At 38.7% G+C, this 26,614-nt stretch overlaps 1 long non-coding RNA gene across 4 annotated transcripts in view; it reads left to right on the top strand.

Annotated features, from left to right (window-relative positions):
* Positions 1–1,490: 1,490 nt before the first annotated feature.
* LOC103134451 (uncharacterized) overlaps positions 1,491–26,614 on the top strand; it is a 52,085-nt gene continuing 26,961 nt past the window's right edge. For 3 of the 4 annotated variants that reach the window (XR_001661472.1, XR_475832.2, XR_001661473.1), the window contains exons 1-4: positions 1,491–1,625; positions 12,138–12,270; positions 12,358–12,428; positions 13,716–13,766. This is a non-coding gene — a long non-coding RNA (uncharacterized LOC103134451). Of the gene's footprint in view, positions 1,626–12,137; positions 12,271–12,357; positions 12,429–13,688; positions 13,767–26,614 lie in introns of all 4 variants that reach the window. The other variant, XR_475830.2, reaches the window with a different exon arrangement.

Genomic DNA, 26,614 nt, shown 5'->3' with positions numbered 1-26,614 from the left:
TTTTTGCAGACATCTTGTAGCTTTTGAAATAACCAAAAGCTACAAATAACTGAATCCGGTTTTACTGCCAAAGTCAACATAATAATTTTACACTCAGGCAGTTAAAGACAATAACTCCTTAAAATGACAAACCAGTTAATAAATAAGTTCATACTAGAAAATAATAGTTATGAACAAAGTCGTAGCACTGGTACATTATGTCAAACTAAATCAAAGTAAATAAACAATCGCAATATAACTTTAAAAGAAGAGGAAACTTAACAATGTATCTATTGTAATTAAAGCTAATTAAGAATCTAAAATAGATGTTCTCTTTAGAAATAATTTCATGGCATAATTTAAGATTATAACCTCACTATGAGATATTGTACATAAGTGTCAAGGAAAGTAGGAGGTAGAGAGAATCGGCAGACATTTTGAGTTTCTTCTCAAAATGTCAACACATGGATTGAGGTGTTGATTTTTAGTCTATTTCATTAACAAGTACAAGTAAAAGATTCTCGTCTCTCACAACAATCTTAAACTCCCAGTTAACTAAATCTTGGTTGGTTTTAAGCAGACCTGAAACCTCATTAGTATTAACCAGTTATGATAGTGGGTTAAAAAACAGAATACAACGCTCTACACAGTGCAGCTTAAATGGTTCCTTTAGAGAAATACCAAATACTAAACAAAATACAAAACACTTAATTTGCTTGTGCCCAAAGATGGAACTGATTACCTCATAATCTTATAGAAACAGGAAGTGCTGCGTAGTAATGTAAAGTAGTGTTGCTTCACATAGACATAATATAAGAATAGACGCCTCATGGACCGCTCTCGCCTATTGTCGTTGACGAGATTTAGGGCGGCCATCTTGGAGCGGTCCACCACTAAACTCAGCTAGCAGGCACAATGGACCTTACTAAGCTCCGCCCAGAAACGCCCCCTAAAATCCCACGTGGCTGCATGTCTCACAAACAAAGCCTTGCGGAGCTTAGTATCTATGTAAACATAGCATCTTTCATTTCGACTGACTCTCTGCAGAGTATTTCTGAGTCGATTAGTGTAGCATTTCTGCCGGATTTTCACAAAATATCAGCCACGACAATGGACAGGGAAACCAACAAGTTCATGTCATCTTTTTTGGATGACATCAAGGTGTTTGAGCCATTTTTTCAGATTTACGGAATCTCAGTTAGCCTGGTATCTCGCCGGCGGACATAAATACAGTAAAGTAATATTCTAATCACAAAATATACACAATAATATGTCCATCTTACTTGTGAAATGATGTTTGTGGAGCCCTCACATCAATAGTCCATCGATCCGAATAACAATATCCCTCAGTGCTGAGGCATCTTCTGCTGTTTTGGTTGAGCAAAATAGGAGGGACGACCGCTCCAAGATGGCCGCCGTATTTCCTGCGCCGGAGCAGCCAATGCGTGGTCTACCTATTTATGTCTATGGACATGAATATGGGGTCTACTCTTATATTATGTCTATGTTGCTACACACTCATGTACAGTAGGTGGCGGTATGCACCTGAAACTCGCTTGCGATCCGCCATAGTAAAAAAGAAGAAGAAGAGCTACGTCGGCCACTCCCACACGCCTCTCCTGATCTGAACAAAGAGACAAACACTGGTAAGCATCTACAAAGAAACATTAACAAAGAAATCATTTATCATACATTTACGTCTAACAGAAGGAAAATTTAAATTAACTAATGATTCAGAAGAGTTTACTTTAAAAACACTGGCTTGGATGTAAATTGTAACATAATGCTATCACTAGCAAACACGAGATAGTAGTATATGAAGGCAAAAAAGCGATGTTAAACTAAAGCATCACGAAAAGCTATAAAACAAGATGCAATAAATTATGGAAACATTAAATGGACGAATGATGAATAAGTAAAATGTAAGGCAGTTTGTGACACTGTAATTTAGGAGGGAGCAAGAAGTAAAAGTGGATGAAAATAAGGTACCCCAATATTTTAGCAATATTTGTAGTCACTTAGCTTTTAGGTATCACACCACCAACAGGTAAAAAGCCTAGTTGTTCAGCTCTCTCTTTTTGAAACTAAGTTGTTTTCCCCAGATAAATGGTCGCACTCCCGTCAAGGATATTTATTTATTTTTTCTGTAAACAAACAGCTGCTTGTCCAGTCAGCTGGCCATTCAAGATGAAGGAGGGGAATATCTGAAACAGGCAGGAAATAAGAATTAGATACTGCTGCTTTTTTTTCTTTCTTTTTTTTTAAATCAATTACACTGCTGCAAAACTGCATAAAATCTTAGGTTTCATGAACTAGTTTCACACAAATTCTAACAAATAAATGTGCAGAATGTGTAGGAGAAATGGATAACATCATAAACATTTCTCTGTCTGTTTTGTATTCTTTTCCTGCCTCAGCTTTCCTCTCCCTGTACCAACCAGAGGCCTGGCTTCGACGTTTCCAGCATGTTGTGCTGCCGGTCTTTCCCTCTTTTATCAGTCTCACGATTCCCTTTACAGTTGCTCCTCCTGTATGTGATGAATTTCACTTCCTTTGCCCCTATCGGTTCAGTTTTTCCAGGCTGCAGGGTATAGAACGTCTAAGACCAAACGGTTTGATGCAATTTACTGTAGAAATCCCATCCAGATGCTGCGGTACAGCATGCTGCGTTAATGTAGGAGGCGTAGGCGTAGCTGAGAGGTAGCATGTTGATAAGGTGTAATGTAGGCTTGATGCTAATGATGGGCCAAGATACTTTCTTTTGGGCAGATCCTCCCTCCCCCCCCACAATTTAGCTTACAAACCATGTGGATTTGGTAACAGTGGTGACAAAAACCATGAAATATATTAAAGATCAGGTTGTTGGGTGTTTTTTCAGTCATTTACAGTTCTACCAGCACACAGTCTTTCAAATTACCCAGTGCAACATTAAGATAGGAGCAGGTGTTAAATTTACTGATAGAAAGGGAATGGCAGACAGGATCAGGACAGATTAAACTGAAAAAACGGATTTATCTTTAGAGACCAAACTTTTCCTTTTATTTTGATGTACTGACCACAGATGCCAGATTTAACCTTTCACACACATTTACCTGTTCCTACCAGTTTGTTGAAATTGCCCTTGCTAGACAGTTAGTCAAAAGCCTTTTTACTCCCGGTCAACAAATGTGAGTCTCGCAAGAATATTTTATGTGTCTGAGGTGCTATGATTGAAAGCTGTTAACCTGGATGTCTGTCTGTACCATCAAGAGTCAATTAATTACAAATGATTTTATGACTTAAAAATTCACAAAAGATTGAATTTCACTTTAAATAATGGTTAATTTGTTAAATTTTGAAAGTGAGACTTTTTATTCCTCAGAGTGATTGCATTTCTGAAGCCTTAGATGGGGAACACAAGTCCGGAAATAGTTTTAAATGTTGTACACTTTTGATTTTAAGATTGAGTTGGAGAAAGAATATTCAAAGTGTGTATTTTTTTTCTCTTGTTAACAAAATGCCCCAAATGCCCCCGTGGTTGGCTAATCAGCTTGTGATGTTGTGTTTTTTTCCTAGAGTTATCATGGTACCATAACTCCTGGACCATGGGTGTTAAATAGTCTGGGATTTATGGTAATAAATAGATTTATGGAAATAATGTGATTGACAGTAAACAGTCCTATTTTTTAGCATTATTAACTGATTAATAAAATATTGTAGTTGTGGTAAGCATAACTAAAATATTTTAAATATTTACTAAAATATCTCCTCAATTCTTTTTAAATATTTTGAGGAAGAATTTCTCCATTAGATTAATTTTTCAAGAGATATAAATTGGTTTCTTACTTCAGACAATCTTAAAATTCTGCATTAGTTTTACATTGACTGCACTACTTTTGTTCAAATGTATCATTTTTAGATATTTTTATGTCGGACGCCTCTAAACCATTTTGTGCTGAAATATATTATGATTTTACAGACAATGATGGTACCACACTCGTTTAAGTCATTTACAACTCAACAGTCTCTCTGTCAGAATCTGAGTTCAAACTAAAATTCAAGCACCTCCTTTCTCCGTGCTTCACACCTGTGCAAAAAGCTGTCCAAATCACTGACAAAAATAAACTTAACTGTGAAGGGAGAAAAAGATACGGCGGGTAAAACAAGAGATGAACACATCACCAATTGTTTTTTGTTTTTTTGAATAAGCCTATTTTTAAAGGTACTACTGATGTGAAATTCTCAGCAGATGTTGATAACAACCCATCCAGCCCAGATGTGCAAAGAAACCACTGCTGTCCATAAATTACATGCAATAAAATGTAATGGGGGGGGGAGGGGTATTGCACACATAACAAAGAGAGGTTGCTTGGAGGAATGGAAAGTCATGACATCAACTTAAATCTATCAGTAATTGGAAAGCAAACGTGCTACTTAATGGAAATTAATACCGGCTGGTTCAGTCCCAACTGACGGCCCACAAAAAGGTTTCTCATTAGCAAAGTGTCTCAAGAACTTCTAAGCCTTATTGTTGCTTAAAGTACTGATTGTCATTTGATGTTGTAGAGGTAAAGGTAGTTTTATTTATGTAGCACATTTTCAGCAACAAGCCAATACAAAGTGCTTGTATCGTCTCTGCAGGACCCAACTGCAGAGACGATTTAAAAACAGTTTTTAATTTAAAAATAATTTATGGCTATCTGTGGTTGGATTTCTTTGCATGTGGGGACATAAATAGTTTCTGTTGACATTTGGACAACTTTCATGTCATTTGCACACTTGGAAGTAAATTTTCTGAAAGCAAACTGATGTGAATCACGTATTTGTCTATATTAATCATGGTTCCTAAAAAACCCAAAAGTATTCCTGAGAAATTGGGATTTTCGGTGAACCGAGAAGCTTGCATCTGGAATGACATTTTCTAATTCCTACCCTCCTCAATGATCAATGGAAAATTCATTATTGGCACTACAGCAAAAAACCTTCTTGCTTTTTGAATGCTTTTCCAGGGATTTTGATGATTTGTCTTTAGAGACGAGCTCTCGGTCATTGAGGTTGGAACCCTCTGTGCCATCACCCTAATTTTTAGCTCCCTCACTGTTGGATAGAAATCAGGACTGTTGCATTGCGGTGTGCTACAGCTTCTTTATCCCAGAAGGGTTAAAAAAAGGTTATTTTGCAAACCATGCATGTAACAAATCTTACTGAAATACTCCTACTGAACCAAATAGTCCACACTGAATTAGATGGAAAAAAATGTCTTGCTTTCCAAATGAGATTTTTTTTTTTTTTTCAAAAACGGGTAGTGCAACTGTTTCCCTTCTAAAACGTTATCATTATAAGGAGAACAGAATGTGCTTAGATGGGAACCAGTTTTCATGAGCCACTATGTTATTTTTCAAGAAAATTTGATCAGATGCCCTATTTATAAAAACTGGTTATTGGTCATTTAAGTAAAGTACACATGAATAATGAATAATGCACAGTTTGAAAATTGACCTTCAACCACTGCAATATTAATAACTACTCTTAAATTATTTATGGTACAATACTCATTAACTGGTCTATGTGAGCAGATGCGAGGCTGAACTACTGTTTCATATCGCTTTTCATATCGCTTAGTTGTTGTATTAATGCACCTTTTAAACTTAATATTTTACTTTGAAGTGTGGTCTTTTACTTTAGTAATGATGTGAATGCCTAAATAATTAAAGCTATTGAAGAGCATTGATAAAAAAGGACCAAAGTTTATTCTACTGAAATTGTCTGCATCACTACAACCTAAAAAAAAAAAAAAAAAGATTTCATTGGAATTGTTGATGATAAATCTTAACCACAGGAATACACTTTTCCAACAGAACAGACAAGCAGAGGAGAGTGAGACATTACAAAGCCATCAGTAGTTAAATTATTATTCAGAGACTCCTTTTTTTTTTTTCCTCTCCAAGTCTTTAAGTAGTTGGGTTAGCCAGGCTCTTCTCGAGCCAAGAGTACTCCAGCAGATGGTCGAGCAATAATTTACAGCCTGGATTGTACCAGTTCCACAAAAGCTAGTCATGAATCAGTCACAGCTCACTGGGATGACCCAGCTCCCTTTGGGGCATTCCAGAGAAAGAGGAGGAGAAAAGGAACAGGGATTATGGTGTCAAATGCAGGAGAGAGATCAAGGAGGACCGAGATGACAGGCAGTTCCAGAGAATGCAGCCATAAGCACACAGTGTAACAGTACGAAGGGCATTCTCTGCATAATCTCTTTGTATGGTGTGAAATAATCAGTGGTTAGTTTTTTTAATCAAAACACCAAGAAAATAATTATTTCTCATTGATTTTAAACACCAAAAAAAAAAAAGCATGTAAAATACACGCCCTGATAAACGACTATTCAATATTTAAGAAGTGGTATTTACCATTGAGGATATTTGCATCTGATCTAATATTGTGTGTCGACTGTAAGTAAATGGTAATTCTGCAATTAGTTCTTGGTCAGAGTGTTGCTCACTATCTCCTATTTAAACTAAAGTTGCTCTCCTAATTACAAAGTATAATTACTGTGTAAACACCGCTGCTCCAAGCAAACCGAGAAAAATAGAAAAGTCAAAAACTGAGATTCATATTCTAAATGTATGTGAAATCTATTCTACATAATCTTTTTTTCTTTTGCATTTCACACATGGTAAATTTACTATGATAATTCCAGCTTTATCACCCAATCCAGTTACATGTGTAACAGCAGCTGGCTGTTCGGTTTATGGTTAACGAGATGTGAATTTAAGTCGTGGAACACAATGGTTGCAGTTCCTTTCAGATGTTTGATTTATTGATTGATTTGTTCTTACCCACCATTCAGTGAATGAAGTAAAAATAATTACAGTAATTTAAATTAAAACTGCCATGGAAGCGGAGCTATTTTTTTAAAACCCTGATTTGGTCATCTTCACATCGCTTCTTGCTTAGAATATGCATGAAGCTAAATTCTAAAATCAAACAAAAGTTACAGATTGTGTTATAGAACTGGTACACACTGATATTTAATTTGTTTTGACAACAACATGGGCAAATTGACATTTTATTAGTTACGGTATTAAAAAAACCCATTGCAAACGATTAAATTTCAATTCCTACACACATGAACATGTTAAAATGCAACCAGCTGCTATTAGACTGTGCCTGCTATCTCTGAATTTAACCAAAAATTAACACATTCTATGTTAATCACTGATGTCCTAAAAACACCTAGAATGAGCAATTATTGACAAGGAAAAAACATAAGATTGATCAAGTACAGCCGTTTATGATGAAAGACCTTTGAATCCTTCGTGCGCACAGCTGTGGGTATTGATTGTGGTCTTTGCTGAAACATATCTCCCTTCTGAAAGCAGCTAGTACACGACTCGTGGGACTGAGCTCGTTCTTCTGAGTTGCCATAGACAAACAGCTTGACAAAGTAAAGCGAGGATTGCCGAATAAAGAGAACATTTGTCATTATTGAACCAAAATCCTTTGTGCAGTCCTCGTACGGAGCGATCAATCACAGCCCCATCTTTGTAATTGACTGCGTCGGTTGTGGGTTGAGGGAAGTCAGGTCAGCTTTTCATTGCACAGAAACTGTAAGTGTGCTGCAAGAAATCACCCGGGGTCTGCAATGTGACAACAGTTTACCTTTAGATCAGGTTTGTCTTACCTTCCCTTTGCATGCACGCAGTCGCAAGTCAGCAACAAATATGTCATCTGACGGAAAATAAGGTATCTTTACATATGGTGTCATTTTCACAAACAACAAAAATCTCATCCACATCTAATAACGCCAAATTCTTTTGTTGATGAAAACCAGCACTAGTTCCACTGGTAGGTTATTTCACTTATAACACGGTAAAAATGTTTTAGGAGTGAAATGCTTGTGGAACTAGTACTTTTTAAATCAATATTGAGAAATTATTGACTTAAAACAAGCCCCTATATCTTGCTGAAAAGTTATTTAAGTTAGTTTAATCTTAATTCAAGTGTACTAAGATATTTGCACTAGAAACTAGACCAAAAATGATTAAGATTTTGTATTTTTGCATTGTTCTCTGATATTCTTTACCAGACCTGAACAGAAAAGTCATATTTAAATACATATTCAAATGACACACAGGCTAAATCGAATTCACTAATTTGGTGAATTTTGAAGGCGTCTTGTTCTGTCGTATTTTATTTTGGGGTAACAGAGTGAATACAGTTGCAAAGCCCACTTTTCATGTATTTCTTTGCAAAAGTTTTGAAAATCATGTTAACCTTTCCTCTGTTTCAAAGACTTGAACTATCACATCAAGTCAAATCAAATAAAAAAACCTTTAGGTTTGTAGTTGAATCGAGGTAAAATCTGAGAAGGTGCTATATGGTGCTTGATGCTACATTTTTTTTTCTTTGACAAAATCAAGTATTTCACATTACAGTTATTTAACAACATTTAAACACGTCGCTCTAAATTCATATTGTTATGGTACTGTCAGAACTAAATTAATAAAGAAAAAAATAGAAATATTTCCTATCAAAACGATGAAGAACAGTACATTACCTGTATTACTTCATAAAAATCACAAGTTATTATTCCCATTTAAACAAATCAAACTGCCGGATGCTGAACGGAACATGTTGCTAACTGCTTACTGCCGTTAGGAGCAGAGCTAAGTAGCTAGCCAAACACTCTTCGCACACATTAAACCAAGATAACTAATCCGTGACGCAAAACAAAATGCATACAAAGTCGCACATACAGGGCTAGCATTCATCCATATCATTCTCCTGAAAGATTAATCTAATTTCTTACATATAAGAAGGACAATTATAAGAGAAGAAATGACCACAGATGAAACCAGTGCGCCTTCATTTACTCTTGTATTGAATGTAAAGAGCGCACGAGTCCCCCTAGTGGACTCTTTTGACTATGGCGCCTTCGCACCGCTCTTTCAAAGGATCCAACTACATTCCTTGCACACACAAAATCAAACTAAATTAATTCAGATAATCAAACAATTGGATCTAATATTAACAAGGTCAAATGAGTATCATACCCTGCAACATTTTCGCTTTAGAAGTTCCAGGCAGCGATGGTTTGCGGAGTGAGAGCGCCACTTTAGCGGCGTGGCTCGTGTCTCGATGCAAACCTTTTGACTTCATCTTATACAAAGCAGTGTTTCCATAACGTATACGTCCTCTCACATATGTACTGTGTGTTTTACGTCAGATAGAGATCTCAGAGTGTGTGAGCTGTTGGCGCTACGTGATGGAGAACACGTCCTTAATCGCATCATCGGTGCATCTGGCCCATTAGGACTGTTCTTTCTCCGGCTGAAATTTGGTAAACACCGGCGTTTCCCCAGATCTGCTCCTCGCTGTTGAGGTCTCTGCATAATTCACTCCAAACGGCAACTGTACTACCAGACTGTGTTGAGCAAGAAAAATAATGCCAACAGCTTTATTACTAACTATTTTTTATTTGTATTTAGTTGTCATCAATGTCATGACTAATGCCCATAATTAAAGCACTTAATCAGCAATATTATATGTAGAGTCAGAAACATAAAACAGTCCATTTCATAAAACATCACTGTTTATTGGTGCATGTGCAGCAGACAAATTTGCTGCTTTCATACAGCTGTAATTGTAAAGCCACTTTCTACCAGCAAGTGGCACTGCAGTAACGGCCAAACTCAACTCTATTAAGCCCTGCATGGCTTTTTTGCTTTTTTTGAGTAGGACAGTAAAAGGATCAAAGTCAGCTAAACAAAAACCAGATATGCCAACAATACATAAAAAAAAGAAAAAAGTCCCAAGAGCTTTCTAGTTGTTGTTTGTGAGACCAGAGAGATGGCCTAATCTTTGATGCTGCAGATGGTTTTCTAGTTCAATAGCTGTAACTGTCTGCTCATTAATATTTTGGAGAAGAATGAGTGATTAGCTTTTGCTGATTGGCCAACAGGCCCTTGCGAGTCGTTTTTGAGAAATGTGCAGCTGCTTGTTAAACACAATCAAGGATAATGCTTAGTGATTTTTAGACTAATGAGTCTGAAGGCTGATAATTGTTTCGAAAGCAAAAAAAAAAAAAAAATCCCAGTGATTATCTCAGCTTTTAGTCTTCTGCCGAGGATAAATAAACTGCAGACTGGGGGGAAAAACATAAACAAAATGTACATTTATAGAGAAAACAAACACTTCTATAAAGAGAGCTTTATCTGCTGGCAAATGTTACCGTGTGAGTTGAGGAGCACACGATGTAAAATCATTAACTCAGTGTTGTTCAAAGTGGAATCCACCATTTTCAGTGAATCTAAATTACATAGCACGATAAATCACCTCAAATCTGCAATATGCAAATAAACATCTACCTAAGTAAAACACGTGGAAACAGTGGGTGCATGAAATTTGATCTTTATTTTAAGATGTGGTTTTGTGTTGCTGTAAAACGTTGCATTCATTTTCTGAACAATTTTGAAAGAGTAAAACATAATTGTCTTACAATTTATTTCTCATACAGACCAATTTGCAGAATTGTTTTTGAAATCCATCGAAGGTGATCTAATATCAAAAATTTGCTTTCTTAAAAATGACCCTATATGTCAAATAGATTTGTGGTCCTTTATTGCGTTTTGTTGCCATATGAACCCACATTTGAGCTGCAGAATTTCTTCCCACTGCTTTCCTTGTGGGGGACTTTTGTGTTATTTATTGAAGTTCATGGATATTTATCACTCTTCAGCAACTTGTGCTTGACTTATTCTTTCATTCCTGCTTAGACGCATTTCTCAGTCTTGGACATGGAGTGCAACTTATGCGAGCTACAAGCCTGAACACAATTTAACAAGAAAAGCAGTCAAAATGATAGCTGCGCCCTTGGCGACATTGAGTTTAAGATTGAATTGGCTTTGTTTTGGTTTGTTTGGGATTTTGCAATTCAGTTAACTTTACCTGACATCTGTCCTCAGTGCAAAGAGAGACTGAGCAATAAATCACTTTCTGCTATTTGCTTATTCCATCCATTTTAATGTTGCTTCTCCTTTCCTGGCTTATAACACAGATTTCCCTGCGTCCTTAAGAGACGTTGAAAATGAAAATTACTAATTAGCTTAAGAAATGCCATGCGTTCCTTCCTCATGCAATTCTGTGCATGTAAAATACAAATTTAGAAGTGACTGCCTGTTTTCTCTGTGTTCAGACATCACAGACTGCAGATAATTAGACGTACAGTACAGCTTGCATTCTTAAAACATGTCGGGCTCTTTGTCCAAGCCTTCTTCCTTAGTTGACTCTAGTCTGTCTCTGACATTTAACTGTGAGGACGTGAAAGATTCACAGGAACACGGTGCAGTCATCCCACCGAACTCAATTTGACATGTTGCGCCAGGTCGATAAATGATATAAGGTTCTGCATCGTGTCCCCGACCTAAACGTGAATCTCAGAGGGGACAAAAAAATAAAAAAATAAAAAAAAGAGCTGGAAGAGGAGAGAATGCTTGTTCTCCTTTACAGTGTTCTGTTTAACATGTGGATCCATTTAGAGCAGGTGAAGCAATGTTGGAAAGTAGATCCATCTTCTGTTGCATTCCAGGGGCCACTGAAAAACATAAAAGTTAATCCAGGGTGAAACGGGTGGGTTAAATAACGCCTGTCACAAGCCATCAAACGCCGCACATCGCCCCGAACACTACATACTTACTTTTGACATGTATGCAACTTGGAGAAATTCTTCAAATATGTGATTCCTCACCTTAGAGCTGAAGGCAGGAACATTTGGAAACTTAGTTAACATTTCATTAAATCTTACCAAATACTTTTGGTTCTTTTTCTTTGCATTTGGATTAAGACAAAACTAACTTATAAGTAACTTTTCAGCAAGACATAGGAGATTGTTTTAAGTCAATTCCTTAATATTGATGAAAAAGTACTAGTTCTTTCTTGTTTTAAGTTAAATTACTTCCAGGATTTTCAACATTAAGTAATTATATTGATAATTACTCCTATATCTTGCTGAAAAGCCACTTGTAAGTTTTTTTCTTTTTAATATACATGTACTAAGACATTTGCAATGCAAACTGGATCAGAAATACTTAGTAAGAATTTGTGTTTTTGCAAAGCACGGGAAATTGTCGCAACCCTCGTTGTCAATTTCGCTTTCGTTTAAAACCTTTTTTGCGTCTCAGTTTCCCCTCAGCGTCGCGCTAGGCGGACGGCAACGCAGCTGATCATCACAAGAAGAAAACAAGTATACCCAATAGTAGCCACGAAAGACCAGCACTTCCTCCCGGAACCCAAAGCCGGCCTGGAATCGTGCAGGTACAATTATCTTCTCACCTCACAATTAACCCAGCAATAAATCATTTCACAGCTGCACCATTACATGTGGTCCATTATCCTCCGCAGGCCCTCACTCCGAGATAGGGGTCGATGAAAGAAGGCATGGGGCTACAGCTGGAGTGTTTGAAGTCTGAGAGGTAATGCTTGCGGACCCTCTTGAGAGGCTGTTTGGGGTTCGGGTTGAGAGACTTGCACATTGTTTTACATTAGGCTTCTAATCCCTCTAATGAAGGCCAACTTCGGGGCTCCACTGTTGTGTAAACTCTCGTGCTTTTAATGCCCATGCGGCGGTGACGGAACCAGCTCCCTTTCTTTCATCAGCGCAGCGGCTACACACACAAACAGTTGTTAATCAAGTCAAACCGATGGTGGGAAATCGTGCCGCATGTATAAACACACATTCTCGAAACGCAATTAGGTCGCAGTGTGCAAAAGTGAGTGTGGAAGTGTGCATGTTCAGCTGCATGTGTTTAATCTGCTCTTAGCAAACAAACCGTAGCGCACTAAATCTGGAGACGGAATGATTTTTGTTTCAAGTGGAAAATGATTTTGTCATTCACGGCCTAATTATTGTAAATGTTAATTTCCTGCTTCCTGAACACAGCCTTGATATGTTTGTAGGTTTAACCACATTCTGATTCTGGGGCTACTAAATGACCCGGGTGTTTAGTTGAAGCCTGATTTTCAATCAGAGCTGTGGGGAATTGTTTGGAAAAGGTTTCCTGTATTTAAAAAGTCAGAAAAAGTTTTATCACAGACCTAACTGTATATTCAAAATGTATGTCTTCTTTTGGATGAGTTATTTTTCAAAGTAATAAGAAAATCAAAAAAAATTATTTTACATGTGCTACTTCTCATGTAAATAGGTTAATTTCCTCTTCAATATGTTCAAGACGAATTCAAAAATGTGTCCTTTCCCAAACTATTTTTAACAAATCTATTTGTAGAAACATCACCTCCCATGACATTTTGCAATATTTGTCATTTTAAAACCAAAGATTTCAATTGATCTCTTTTAGGATTTCATGTATCATAGTAACATAAAGAAAAAGGATAGTTTTCAGAAATAATAAAGCAATTTCTTTGAGCTCACCTGAGTCAGCTTTTTATAGAAACAAGCTTTGCTGTATTTACAGCTTTAAGTTTTTTATTTTTTGTATCTCCATCAGCTCCATCATCTAGGAACTGAAATGTTTGCTCATTCTTCTTTGTGCAATAGCTAAAGCTGAGTTAGACTAGAGTGGTAGCATCTGTGAATGTCACTTTTTTTTTGTCTCATATTCTTCTTTTGATTTAGACCTGTGCTTTGACTCGGTTTTCTAACACATGAATATGCTTTCATATAAACCATCATAACTCTGTGGTGTTCAGACTTGTTCTTTTTCTCCTGCTGCCAGGTGAACCTCCACTCTTGTCTTTTTCAGGAGTGGACATCCCAGCTGCTGCCCAGCAACTGTAACATGTCGGCAAATCAGGTGAGTCTCTGATGGTTCAAGCACATCCAAAACTCAAACCACACCACAGGAAAGGTCAAATGGATGATCTCACTCTGAATGAGTGCAGAGCAGGGTAAGGGAGGGGCTCTGAGCAGATGAGCAAATAAAGCTCTTTCACAAAATCGTCTTTAAACCGATGTATTAACAAGATAATGCCACAAGGTGGAGCTGTGGTGAAGAAAGTCAGAATGTGCGGAGGATAAGCACCCAAGAGATTTCTTTCTGAAATTGTGATGGAATGGCAAAAAAATACAAAGTGATGTTTCTTGACAAATGTTCTAAAGTAAAAAAAAAAAATCCTATTTACTTACTAGTATTTCTTTCATGCTTGACTTGTGTCTGGCCCAGACAGTGTGAACATCTCATGTTTACCTTCACCACTGAGGTTTCTGCAGTCAAGATATTATATTTCCTTTCTTTCCACTCAGACAGGAAGCTTGTAGCATATAGTGGAAACAAAAAGAATGGTAGACACTGGAGATTGATCTTATTCTGGCTGAATTATTCTTTATAGACGACCTCAACATTAAAGTGTGTTTTCATAACGTTTAATGTGAGAAATGCACATGTTGTGTAATCCTTCTAAAATTGAATGAACATATTAACACACATTGTATGTGTTTGGTCAAAGACAATGAAAAGGTAAACTTTTTTCAGTTTAACATTTCATGCATCAGATTGCAATAATATTTACTGTATTTTCACATAAAGCAAAAATACACTAAACACTGTCATGATTTGATGCCTTTGCTTGACTGGATGGACGGACGGACTGACGGACTTGACTGAAATGCAGAGAGCCACCATTGCTGGTCACTTTCTTGCTGGTACTCCAAAACGCTAGTCTGGTAAAAACCAACCACTTGTTTTACGCTTTGCTTTATGCTGAGGGTCTCAACTCTTGGTTATTGAGAAACAATTGCTTGCTGGAGGTGTGGACTCTGTCGAAGTTTGAAATGTTACCCAGTGGCTGAAGTTTAGCCACTGGGTAACTTCAGCCAGAGTCCACATCTTCAGCCTCTTGGCACTGGGTCAAATCTGGGCCAAGATTCAATTGGGATTCATAGAAAATTGCTTGCAACAGTCATCCTCCTCTGTGAAGAGAGAAACCGAGATGAACAACAATTCGGTGTTTGGAAGTGTGGCCAACACGGACTGAGCTGCTTCGTTCGCTTTCTCTGCTGCAGTTGCTAAAACTACTGGTGCACTTCACTTCTAAAATAGCGCAGAAAATCAGCATTATTGCTCACAACTTCTCCTTCTGTTCACTGACTGGCCCGGTTAAAATTCTAGCAGAAAAATCCACATCAATGGGAGAAATCCCAGACGGAGCAGTGAAGGGTGATGGAGCAGAATTGCGTAGGAAGGCAATGGCCAGGCTAATCAAAGCAAAGCCGTGGCTCTGTAGACTTTCAGACGTGTACCTGGGCAAAAATACTGTGGGGGAAACCGAAGAGACCGGCACATAAATAAATTCCTGACGTGTTGTGAGAAGTTGTCGGGTAATCCTCTAATAATAATGGTGTTAAGTAACACATCCTGTTAGTTCTGTGATATACTGATTCATGTGGTTTTCTGCCTCTGCCTCTGAGTTTATGTAATGACGACGAGGCTGAAAATGTCATGCTTTCTTAAAATAAAGGAATACACTTCCCTTTCATCTAAACAGTGCAGGTATAATTTGGCTTGTTTCTTAAAAAACAAATAAAGCAGCAGTACCTTAATGATATGTATTCAACACAATGACTTCTCCCTTGCATAACCGAGCAACATGGCACATTAAAATGACTGATGAGCTTAATAATTACCATCCGCTCTTTTCTCATGCAATCCGTGTCTGTGTAACAAAGCAGGGAGGTGAGATTAGGTGATTCCTCTCCTCTCTCCCTGGTCCGTCTCTGTGCTCAGACATCACAGACAGGCAGAGAATGAAAAGTCCACTTCAGCCCGTGTTCTCAAAGCATGTCAAACTCATTGTCAAGGCCTCCTTCCACAGCGAACTCCAGACTGTCATTCTCATTTAGCTGTAAGCACTTGAAAGAGTTGTGGGACACATGATACAGTCATGCTATTGAACTGAATTCGACATGTTGTGCCAGATCAATAAATGATCTCAGATTCTGCACTGTGGCCTTCGACTTGGCCTGGACCAGAATGTGGCACCCCGAGTCTGGGGCGGTTAGAGGAAGGCGGGGACGTCGGAGGTGGGAGTGGGTGGGGGGGGAGCTGTCAGTCGTGCCGGCCTCGGCCTGCTTTTGCCTTTGCCGTGCATGCTCTTCCAATTACAGACAAAGGAGAGGCAGTCCCGTCCAACATGTGGTTCCATTTAGAGCAGGTGAAACAATGTAGGAAAGTAGATCCGTCTTCCGTCGCATTCCAGGGGCCAGTGAGAAGCAGCTCTAAATCACAGCAGAGTTAATCCTGAGGAGAACTGGTAGGGTAAAAGGTGGCCGAGGGTCCTGGAGGCTTCCTCAGCAGGGGCCTGCAACCCCCCCCGGTCAAAGTATACAGCATTTCAAAGGATTATGGCAAGCTGATAGGAGTATCACCTTCCCCTTTACATTTTGTTATACTTTAGACTTCTACTTCCAACGCCATCACTCTTCTCCTACATTTAAGACCTTTAGTATTGCTTTGGATGTTGTTTGACCTACATTGAACCGCTCAGTTACATGGCTTGCCTGGAAGACAAACTGTTTTTTTGTGGGGGGGGAATCATTTATAGCATAACCCTGAATTGTTAGTAGTCAAATATGACCAGATCCCATTTCCTAGGGCTTCCCCGTGCGCTCCCCCATGTCCTGGCACTTAATTTGGGTAATTGTTAAAATATTCCACTGGAAAATTATACACTCTTTCAAGAAACTGATACATCCTCCAGTTCCATGATTCAATATGCCTGTATGCTGTTATCAGTTCTGCAGCAGCATATTTTTTCTGTAAGGAAAAAGACATATAATGCCAAATATACCTAGTAAAAACCAGAACTACTTTGATGTATATAGATTTTTGATAATGCATTTCCAATATAGTAACAACAAACTATCCTACATAGTTTATACACATTTAATATGCTAAATGCATTTACACTAGGGCAATGCCTTAAGATACATCACATTAAACATTTCAGTATAAACCCAGCATTTTGGGTTAAGCAGAAGTCTGTATTTGGTCATGAACAGGTACTCGATATTATATGATTGAAACTGAAAACTAAAAAAAAAAAAACTCTTATGGCCAGGATGACTGGAAATGCAAAAGCATTTAAGTCCAGACGGTACCTTGGACGCAGTGTGGTGTATGAGAGAAGGCTGCTCTCTACAGTATGCACGAGAAGGTCAGCAGCTGATTTTATCAGAGCCTTTCCTTCATTTGGCCTTCACGTGAGGGCTCTGTTGGGGTTTGGCAGGTTTGTCTCTTTTCAGCATGTGGTTATATTGGGTTCATGTAGCCACTTTACTCTACTGGAAAGAATGTAGGTTAATATAGCAAGTGGGATCTGGACATCGTGCTCTCGTTTGGCATTTACAGACCATAGGAGAGAGAGCATAGCGTGTGCTTTGAGCTGTAAATCAGAGGATGTTTGGCGTCACACTATTTTACCGGAGGGGGGAGTTTAGACCTCGTGTTGGGCCACGGACCAGCAGCACCCAGTAAAGCTCAGACGTGCAGAATGAGGGAGGAAAGATGAAAGTAAAGGAGGCATATTTTTACACTGGATAGAAGCCCAGAAAGTTTCAACTAGACACTGAGTTAATAAGGACGTTTTTTGGGGATGACTTCACAGCTAAAAGTTTCACAGGGATACCTTTTGCTATTTGCTTCCGCCAGTGCCAACATTATGGGAAACAGTAAAAGGTATAGAACTGACCATGGAGTCACAGACGGAATACTTTGGCAGCAGAGAAGCGACTCAAATCAACATTGAGATTTCATAGGCTGGTCAAGGATTTTGTGTGTTAAATGCAAATATTAAAGCTGGCATTTATTTCTGTTTCCAATTTCATTGGAGGCTAATGGTATGAATGCTATTTTTTTTCTTACCCACAAAGCCAACATCTTAGTTTAATGGAAGCAAAATATTCATAATTTTAAAATAGGAAGCACATAACAGTTTCTGTTCTGAAACGTGTTTTCATAAGGCAACAGATTGCTGTGTGGGTTGATTGCTGATTGCAGCTAATATCAGGAAACCAAAGATTTCAGTCTATTAGCTTTGACCCTCTTGATTGTTATGCCATCATTCATTCAGCTCCCTAAAGTTTATTCCTGTCAGGTATTAGTCTTTTTATTCAACTTGATTTTGGTTCAACAAAAACTGTCATATTCTGTTCAGCCTACTCTGCTTGAATGGTAGCAGAAAAAAAATATATATAAATTTTCTTTTTAAATGGATAATGCTTTTTCTTTTTTTTTAAAAAAAAGTCATTTTTTGTGACAAGATCCAAAGAATTGGCTTTGAATTCAAAACAGTGGCAAATTAAATTTGTACATTTAGATACAAAACCACTTTTACAGAATACAGCAGTTTTAAAGCATTTGTTTTTCGTAACATAGAACAAAAATTTACGTGGAGCTTATAGGATGTTTACCAAGTATCACCACGCTGCTTTCAAGTGTATACAGGATAATTTGTAAGCTCTTATAGGCTACTTTACCCTACCTCTATAGGTACATACCAGATACCAATTTTTACAAACAGGATACTAAATAACTACTCGGCCCTAATCGCGTACACTATAAGGTAACTGCTGTGTACATCATTATTTTTGATTATTTGCAACCTTAACCCTAATTCTGTCTTTTTGGTGTGTTGTTCCCACTATATAATTATTCAAACAGAAGGGTAAACAGAGGGAGAAAATGATTTCTGACACAAGGCAGGTGTGATTTCGAATCCAGGACATGGCGGGCATGAAAGTAAAAGGCAAAACAAATTGAGACAAACCAGAGAGCAGACCAAGGAAATGGAATACAGGTGCAGCAAACCAAACTAATGGGATCCTAAATACCGCACAAAATCGTGGAAAAAGAACAAAAATACCAAAGAAACTGGTCATCCCTCATGATTGCCTCTTAATTGAATTAGATCTGCCTTAGAAGGAATAAATAGCTATACACCACATATGACCAAGACCATTTATTTAACTAACTCTGGACAGAAGGCATGGAAAATGTTGTATACTAATTAAAAACAGTGAAACGTTACCTGAAAGGGGCAAAAATTAAAAAGCTCTCAAAAACAAAACCAACTTCAGTCACCAAACCTTAAATATCTTCTTATCTCTCTGGATTTATAAGCAGAACGAACAACTGTAAACTAAATACCTGACGTATATGAGAACATTCCTCCATGCATAAACGTAGAGGCTGATGACAGAGAACCGCTGTGCAGCGAGCCAGTACAGGAAGAGAACAATAAACCTCTGCTGGTTGAAAAAATGGGACTATATACTTGATTTTCTGGAGTCCGAGTGCTTTCTCCCTTGTCTTACTTGTCGTTGGAAAAAAAAAAGGGTCAGAAGGAGACGTAGGCCCCATTAACCCGATAATTAACTGCACATAATGTTGGCTGGCAGGCGAACCTGTAATCACACCTGGAGCAAACGGCCTGTGAGGACAATTTCCTTCTCCCCCAACAATTAACCTACCAGTAAATCCTTCCACAGCTGCTCCATTACATGAGGTTCTTCTCCCTCTACAGACCCCATCTTTATGACGGGGTTGACGGGAGAGAAGATATGTTTGGGTTGTATGTGGGGTGCTTGAACTCAGGTGTTGCACTGTGTGTAGGAAGAAAAGGACCTTTGGAAAAAAGCTGCTTGGGGTTTGTGATCCACATTGTTTCACCTTCGGCTTTTAATCCGTATAATGAAGGCCAGATTTAGGGCTCCACTGCTGTAAACCCCTTTGCCTGTAGTCGCCATCCTGCAGTGACTGGAGCAGCTCAGTTTCTTTCATCACTTGTACACATAAACAGTTAATCAAGTCAGACTGATGCTGGAAAATAGTGTTGTGGGTATGAGCACACAGATCCATGGATCCAGTTAGCTCACAGTGTATAAAAGTGGATTTGGAAGTGGGCACGTTCAGCTGCTTGCGTTAAATTTGCTCCTTGTTAGCAGACATAAATCTGGTAACAAAGTGACGACGCTTTTTCTTTTCCCGGAGTGGAAAATGATTATGTTGTTCACAGCTTAATTATTGTAAATGATCACTTCCCGCTTCCTGAGCACAGCCTTGATGTGTGCGCATGTTCGTTTAACCACTCGCTGATTTTTAAGATGTGATGATGGGCTACTGCGCAACCCTGCTGTTTAGTTAAAGGATGAGTTTTAATCAGAATGTTTGGGAGCCGTTCATTAAATGCTTCCTGCATTTGTAAGATCAGAAATGTCTGGGATCTAAATATATCTTTATCAGGCATTCAGACAGAGAATTGCTTCTCTACATCCTGTCCTTCCTGAAACTAATAAACATTTTAAACCGGAAGCTTCTCCAAAATCTATAAAAAGCACAGCAAAATCTGGTCAGGCAGGTGAGCAGGAGTGCCGACAGAGACACTGATTGAGCTACGGAGAGTTTTGTGTGATTTTTGTGACGTAAATCAAACTTTTTCTTTGGAAATCTTGCATTGTGTTGGCCTGTAGAACAGTTGCCTTGTAGGCTACAATGAAATTGTCTAAAACCTTCTTGAAACAAGTGTTATAAAACCACATCTTAACTTGGAGCACAAACGGTACGTTTAACACAAAAACAACATTGAACATTACCAAAAGAACACCACCACAGCGAAGCATGGTGGCGGCAGCATTATTCTCTGGTCAAACTTGGCTTCCTGTCAAGAGAGATGAACATAATGAAAACTTCTTAATAACAGGAGTTTTTCTTTAACCCACATTTTCAGATTTTTACAAGAGAGTTGAAGATGAGGAGAGATTTCATGTTTTTTCCTCAACACAGTTGGTCCAAACAGAATCACCCAAACCTGACAAGATGACAGGAAAATTCAAGTCTTAAATTTGCCTAATCTAAACTTAGTTCACACCTTACTCCTAAACCTAACAACCCAAAAGCACCACTTCTTCCTCATCGGTTCTCACAACGTAGTATTTATTGGGAAAATGGTCCTTACAATGTATCAAACACAAGGCCACACACACACATGCACGCACGTACACCTATACACACACACGCACGCACGCACGCACGCACGCACGCACGCACACAATAAGCCTTTCTCTCTAATTTTCTTTCTAAATATGCTATTCCTGGAGCTATAATGATCACTCTGTCGTCTCTTCACTTTCACTCTATAAAAAACCCTCCAGTGTTTTGCTAAATGGCACAAAGTTCTCCATTATCCAGCCAGCAATGATCAGCCCTCGCGCACAGTTTTTGTGCCAAGCCACTACTGTCCTCCCCACATCCTCTCAGCTTCCTCCACCTCCTTTTACCACCCATAACTTCCTTAGAGCAAGTCAACACAAGGACAACTGCCTGTTGTTACCAACTTGGCTCAAAATAAGAGGAGAGGCTGCGCAGACAAAGCTTAACTTGCTAAATTAGTTTATTTAACAAAGACATTAAAAAAATGCAAAGCGAGTAACGATACTCACAAGGCCCTGTTGTAAAAAGATGTAGGACACAAAAATATTTCCCATGTTGGCAAGCAGCCTTCTAGAGAGAGAGGCGTTTTGCACAAGCTTGCTTTATAGACTCCTGTCACTCCCACCACTCAGGTGCAGCTAGCTCTTTAATGACCTAACCCTGGGCTGCAGGAAAGGGAGAAAGAAAAGCAAAACAGTACTAGCAGGTCATCACGCTCCCACCCTTTTAAAAATATGGCTTAGCTAGTCATCTAAAAAGTTGCTTTAAACTTTTGAACTTCCTCTGACATGACCCCTACTTTTACGTATAAAATAACTGGTGCAGAAAAGAGAAAAAGGTTCTAACATTTTGCCAACAAATTATAAGGCTATGTTACCAGCCACTGATAACGAATCTGCCTAAATATTGTCTGCACCTTTTAGCTAAATGCCGCAGTCATATCATAAAGGTTCATCTACTGTGGAAAGGTTCTCGTATGTCACTTAAACTTACTTTACCTCCACCTAATTGTACAAATCACAAAGACATCATTCACTTCTTCTTTTTACACCACTTTGGTAATGAATCGGTACATGTTTCATACAGGAAGATTGGGGATGGCGCACCACCTTCTCATCTTCCTTTTCGATGTGTCATCATTGTCTCCTGCAAACATGCAATGGCTTAAAGTTACAGTGGCTCATATGAACGTCTTGAGATCAGAGTTGCTTTAACATTGTGGAAATACATCATAACATCTGGAATTATTCTAAATGAAGATGCAGGGATAGTTGAGATATTAACTGCTTAATCATTTCATTTATGTAAGGTAATTTTTGGTGTATTTTGTTTGTTAGTAACTCGGCAACAACTCCAAGATCTTTTTTTTTTAGAAAGACTGGAATGACTAAAAACACAAGTGCTACCTGGAAGAGCTGTGGAATACTAATTTGACTGGAATCAGGTGGCTCTTGATGATAAAAGAAACATGATTTGTCAACTATGATCAACAGTTGTTTCAACACCAACTTTTATGTCCTGGGTCCTGTTTCCTGTCGGAACCTGACGGAGAGCGCTGATGGTCGTCAGGGACACAGAAGGACAGGTCCTACAGTTGTACCCTCACACAGAGGCCTCTGTGAGTTCGACATCTCAAACCTTTCACTGACACGCCGCTAAATAAACTGTGACAGGGTCTATAATCAGGAGCCATTTATGAAATGTGAGTGAGACCAGGAGCTACATGGTTTGACCCCCTCGTGTGTGTGCTTGTCCTGACCTGGGGTCATGCAGACGTATCACATAGCTGGTTTAAACTTTGCTCCAAATGGGAAATGACAGCGCTTAAGGTAGAATCCAGTGATGAAGGTTTTTTTGATGACATCTTGGCCCAGGATTTGTGCATGGATAGTTTCACAGAATTCTCAACATCACAATGAGAAATACTTGATAGGAAAAAAAAAGAAGAAGGTTTTAAGAAGTTCCATGTGTTTGTGTATTAATAGTTTCTCATAGCGATAGAATTATTTGGATGTTTTATTTTGTTAATTTATCCATCCATTTTTCGTAATCCATCTTTTTCATGAGGGCTTTTGAGGAGGAGGTAAAATACAGGGAGATTTTCTTTTGTCTTAAAGGGACAGTATTATGTAAAATTAACTTTAGAAATCACATTATACTTTTATATCCTCATCAAAACGAGCAGCAGCAGCAATTAGCAAACACCTGATGCATCCGTTGCACTTTTTACATGAACAGTTTCTCAGTCCAGTGCTCCAACGAATGTTTGTAAGCGCTCCATAGAGGAATGTTGATGTGATGATGGGCTGAAGGTGAAGTGTGGCAAAGGGCAGAAACTTCTTAAAGAGACAGAGACCCAACTGACATGACGCCGAGGATGATCGTAAAGCCATCATCCTCCAATCATTCCAACCCAAAGGTCAGTAACTGACCAGTCGGCATCGCAAGCACACTCCTCTCCTCTGGAGGAACTGACTTCCGACAATAGTGACTCTGTTTATCATAGCAAACACGCTGCGGTCAGAGAGATTTTGAGAAAAATAGCTGATAGTCATGGTCCAAGTTGTCAATCCCGATGGCCGTCACCCAGAATGTTTAGAGGCTGGAATACAATTTATTACATTTCCAAAACCAAAATGGAGTCTGGAATAATGCAAGAAATGGATCATGGCCTGGAGCTGACTTCATGTCCAGTTGAATGAAACGGCTAGTTAGTTATGCTAGATTTTATGCATAGATTCCAATGGTAGCTCAATAGCAGCAAGAAAAACATAGACTGCAGTAACTTTTTATGCTACCGTTTACTTTTAAGCATTTTCTTGAAGGAAGATTTTCTCAAGCCGGTATTATTCAAATCATTACTACCAGTTTTATACGTGCAAAATGCATCTGACACAGCGTTCACACTCGCATCCAACCAGACTTTGTGTCCCTCATCATTTTTCCTCTTGAGCTTTATCGTTGATTCCTCTGTTGTTTCCTGCTAATGACCTTACAGACCTGATGTAGGACTCCTTACAGAAATTTCTTGCCCGCTGTCGTTGCCTCAGTGTTGGTTTATTAGGCAAAAAGGACTCAAAAAATGACTTGGGTGACGCTTTGAGTTCTGTTACATCTGTCATAATAACAGTTTGTTGGGGTTTGCTCTACTTCCGCATGGGGGCAGGGTCAGCGTCATGTCAATTACAAGGCTTTAAGTGCAAAGTCAATTTTCTTTTAATCCATATCCGATATATACAGCATCTTTATAACAAATGAAGATAACATAGTTACTTGATTATGATACAAAATGTTTCAATGTGCCTAGGAAACACTTAATACTGCCCCTTTAACCTATTAAGTCTATATGAATAAGGTGGAATTTGTATGTACTTTATACATACTGTATATGTATTTAACCTGCAAAGATGACTCCAGACAAAGAAATTCAGTAAAACTATGATGATATTAGTTAGTTTCTCAACTTAAACAGTAATGGATTAGTTTTAAACTCTCTTCTAAACTCCTGACTGACCTTTACCTTGATCTCCATGTTTATCGTGCGCCAGATCTGCAGACAGGTGAAGCACTACTGTTGTAACAGCTGTTTTCTTGAACTTCTCGTGAATGCGCTGACCTGTGAGTCAAAGTGGCTGAAAGATCCAAGCAGAGGTGTGGAAATAGCTCAGGGGTCAACAGTGACAGACGCACAGATGGAGGCCGTGAAAAACGGCTGAAAGACAAAATGCTGTGACTAAGTCTTCAGTTTGACTCTTTGCGTGCAAACGTGTGCCTTTGAGTTATGACTGCATACGTTTCTGTGTGAGTGTGAGTGAATGTGTGTAGAGTTTTCTGACAGCGGCACCCTGTCATTACCGCTCTTCGACGCTGATTACTGGAAGTACATGGCCTGTGGAAGTGCACCTGGGAAACTCACACCTGTCCCAGCCCTCCTCAGGTTAAGAATTGCTGTAAGGGCCTGTTTTCCATCCCCAGTCCAAGTTGCACTCAGCACACTACTCATTTCCATGTTTTTATAATGTTTTTTTACACTTGTAAATCAACATGTAAGAATGTTCTGGCCTCGTCGGACGGCTCTTATGTAATGCCAGGACGGCTTGTATTACCTCCCACACAAACTACACCTGCTCTGACATGTTGTGTTGAGTGTATCTGCATGCACAGATGTTTGTCAAAGGTAGTCAGCACTACATCTAATGCATTGTTCAATCTAAGTTGGCTGATAACATGGGCCAATGCTTGATAACGTATTGGCATATAAAGCAACCTTTCTGATGCATTTCATTGCATATAGAAAAGGTTATAATAGATGATGGCATGTTAACATTAGTGGCAATATTAGCTGTTCCAATTAGCAGCTTCATAGCCAAAAAGGTTTTTTAATGTTCAGCTTGTGAACGCACACATTTGCTGGTCTAGCAGTATTATGCCACAGTTAAAGACTTGGCTGAAAATGTCACCAGATGGATGCCTTAACATTTTTCTCAGTACACTTAACCTGCCTGATGGACTGAGCTTTCCATTTTCTTTAATGGAAAGGGTCTATTCCCTTCTTCTGTCAAAATTCGTACTTTCTATAATATTGTCTTCCCCCTAAAAAGCTACATTTTTGACTCTATGCGCTACAATGGAGGCTTTTTCTCCCACTTTTTGACTAAGACAAGGTTGATCTTCTATGTTGTATAGAGGATGACGGATGTCTTAAGGTCGTAGCCCAGCAGGTCAAATTGACCGAGTGAGATAGCATGGCATTTGCTGAGCTTGAGAAATTCAGAAATAGAGCCTTTAATCTGTCGGTGCTTAAAACTGACGTGAAGGAAATGTCGCAACACTGTTGCGACATTATAATTATTACTTCATTGGATAAGAGGTCGGATCAAGTACACGCACAACATACAGGAGTACAAACACAAACCAGTGGGCAAACATTATTACCGACTGATGTGCCTCCACAGTAAATCTAGTTTTAAGTTACACAAGACATCATTTCAGATTTGTGTGAAAATCAAATGCAGTCCTGTTCCGTTGTCAGCTGTCATCTGAAACAAGTACACATCTGTTGCTTTTGACATATGATTGAAAAGGTTAAAGGTGAATACCACAAGAGGAAAACCTTCAAGTCTACATCTACACCTCAGTTTGACTAAACAGTAGATGATGCCTGAGGCACTGTTGAATGGTCAAATGTATAACTTCCCCCACCCAGATGAACCCTATTTTTGTTTTTTCTTCTGCAGAGCTGATTAGTCGGGCTTATGATATTTTAAATGTTTTCTTAATTTTCCCTGTGGATTCATCAAGACCTCCATATTCTATCTGTCTTCCGGACTCGTGAGCTGAATATTTTATATGTTCAACATAGTTCCGCTCAAGTGGGAATTCAAATGATAACCATGAATTCAGTTTTCTCCGTTTTTTTTTTTCTTCTTTTTTTTTTTCCTGGAGTTTTGATTGGCATTGTTTTTGCAGAAAGGCCATATTGATTTTTATCTTATTTTCCACAAAGACAAAAGCAGCATGGAGAAGAGGTGAATGGCTGTGTCGTGTATGCTCACAGAGGTGTGTGATGTCGGAGACCCCGTTTTGGGTTAGTCCTGAACTCCGAAAATGTTCGCTCCACACATCATCTGTGCGGCACTGCAAAAAGTAGGTCAGCAGAAGAAAGTTTTGACTGCGGTTCTCAGAAAGTAAAACAGGACAAAGTCTCAGCAGCAGCA

The sequence above is a fragment of the Poecilia formosa genome, unplaced genomic scaffold, assembly GCF_000485575.1.
Source record: "Poecilia formosa unplaced genomic scaffold, Poecilia_formosa-5.1.2 Scaffold17, whole genome shotgun sequence".
Taxonomy (NCBI): Eukaryota; Metazoa; Chordata; class Actinopteri; order Cyprinodontiformes; family Poeciliidae; genus Poecilia; species Poecilia formosa.
The sequence above is the reverse complement of the archived record's forward strand: the minus strand, read 5'-3'. Positions and strand labels throughout refer to the sequence as shown.